We start from the raw sequence: 2,705 nt of genomic DNA, 5'->3' as shown, positions 1-2,705 counted from the left end.
TAAAATGTCTTTTGGAGAAAGAAAAGTCCAAAGTGGTAGCGCATGTAACATACCACACGTATATTATATTGTAGTGATATATGTAGTATATTTCTAATGGTACTGTTATTGATAATCTTTCGCAAGCCACGTACTGTATACGTATACTGTATCATTATATGTTTGTAGAATAAATTATCTTGTAATACTTATACACCTTTCAAATCTCCTATTCCTTCCTACGTCTCCATCACTCTCTCCCTAGTATATCCTTAAAAACTAAGTTTTTAAAATGTCTTTTGGAAGAAAAGTCCAAAGTGGTAGCACATGTAACATACCACGCGTATATTATATTGTAGTGATATATGTAGTATATTTCTAATGGTACTGTTATTGATAATCTTTCGCAAGCCACGTACTGTATACGTATACTGTATCATTATATGTTTGTAGAATAAATTATCTTGTAATACTTATACACCTTTCAAATCTCGTATTCCTTCCTACGTCTCCTTCACTCTCTCCCTAGTATATCCTTAAAAACTAAGTTTTTAAAATGTCTTTTGGAAAAAGAAAAGTCCAAAGTGGTAGCGCATGTAACATACCACGCGTATATTATATTGTAGTGATATATGTAGTATATTTCTAATGGTACTGTTATTGATAATCTTTCGCAAGCCACGTACTGTATACGTATACTGTATCATTATATGTTTGTAGAATAAATTATCTTGTAATACTTATACACCTTTCAAATCTCGTATTCCTTCCTACGTCTCCTTCACTCTCTCCCTAGTATATCCTTAAAAACTAAGTTTTTAAAATGTCTTTTGGAAAAAGAAAAGTCCAAAGTGGTAGCGCATGTAACATACCACACGTATATTATATTTAAGTGATATATGTAATATCTTTTTAATGGTGTTGTTATTGTCAATCTTTCGCAAGCCATATACGATGTATATACATCTGTACTTTATATACTTTATTATTATTGCGTTTGTCGAATAAATTATATTTAAACACATATACACGTTTATATTCTTTTACCCTATGTGAATATCCCAGAGTAAGAAAGAGTTCTGTCTCTTTCTTGCACTCCTCCTTCCCCTCCAACCTTATTGTTCTACACCTCTTCTCGGCTATGCTGAATTTTCTCTGCCATCACTTTCATTCCATCTGCAAGTTGTAAAAAGTAAAGGGATTTTTTGAAAGTGCCCTATCGCAGTTTCATCTGTACCAGCCTGATACAGATGATTTTCGAATTACTTTCGGAATTATTTTGTTGGAGAAAGTTCACATATTTTATTCGAAAAAGTTCAGTCGTTCTCTCAGAGATGGCGCCACATATCATGCCCAGGAGGTGCTGCCCTCTTATCGGCGAAAATTCGAACTAATGCGAATTCTTTAATAAGATTTATTCATTGAAATTTCGACGATGGGATGTTTAAATTGAATTCGGAATTATTTTATTCGAAAAAGTTCAGTCGTTCTCTCAGAGATGGCGCCACATATCATGCCCAGGAGGTGCTGCCCTCTTATCGGCGAAAATTCGAACTAATGCGAATTCTTTAATAAGATTTACTCATTGAAATTTCGACGATGGGATGTTTAAATTGAATTCGGAATTATTTTATCGGAGAAAGTTCACTCGTTCTCTCAGAGATGGCGCCACATATCATGCCCAGGAGGTGCTGCCCTCTTATCGGCGAAAATTCGAACTAATGCGAATACTTTAATAAAGGGATTTCGAAGCATAAGGGAGGAGAAGGATGCTGTTAGGACGGAGGAGTGTAAGAATGAGACAGAACTCATTCGTACTCTAGGATATTCGCATAGGGCAAAAGAATTACAACGTGTATATGTGTTTAAAGATAATTTATTGGCAAACGCAATAATGATACAGTATACGAAGTACATATGTACATATATGGTTTGCGAAAGATTAGCAATAACAATACCATTAGAGATATATTAAACATATAGGGAACAAGGGCCGAAGAAGATGCGTAAAGCGTTGCACGAAGACCAGATTATTCTGGAACAGCGAGAAAACAGAACAGTGGGAAAAGTTGGGAAAAAAGTCTGGGTTACCAAAAAGTAAACGAATTTTTTGAAAGTGGCCCTATCGCAATTTGACCTGTACCAGCCTTTTCTATGGACTATTCTGTCTTTCTGCTTTAAGCGATCTTTCAAAATTTCAAGGAAAAAGCCCTAAACCTAGCCGTTTTCGAGATACAGCCTCCCAAAGGTGCAATTTCTAGTATTTTCAAAATTCAAAAAAAGTCTGCGAGTACCAAAAAGTACACGAATTTTTTGAAAGTGGCCCTATCGCAATTTGACCTGTACCAGCCTTTTCTATGGACTATTCTGTCTTTCTGCATTAAGAGATCTTTCAAAATTTCAAGGAAAAAGCGCTAAACCTAGCCGTTTTCGAGATACGGCCTCCGAAAGGTGCAATTTCGAGTATTTTCAAAATTCAAAAAAAGTCTGCGAGTACCAAAAAGTACAGGAATTTTTTGAAAGTGGCCCTATCGCAATTTTGCCTGTACCAGCCTCTTCTATGGACTATTCTGTCTTTCTGCATTAAGAGATCTTTCAAAATTTCAAGGAAAAAGCCCTAAACCTAGCCGTTTTCGAGATACAGCCTCCCAAAGGTGCAATTTCGAGTATTTTCAAAATTCAAAAAAAGTCTGAGTACCAAAAAGTACAGGAATTTTTTGAAAGTG

The sequence above is a fragment of the Cephus cinctus genome, unplaced genomic scaffold (assembly GCF_000341935.2).
Source record: "Cephus cinctus unplaced genomic scaffold, Ccin1 Ccin1_scaffold0504, whole genome shotgun sequence".
NCBI lineage: Eukaryota > Metazoa > Arthropoda > Insecta > Hymenoptera > Cephidae > Cephus > Cephus cinctus.
Note: the sequence above shows the minus strand (reverse complement) of the source record.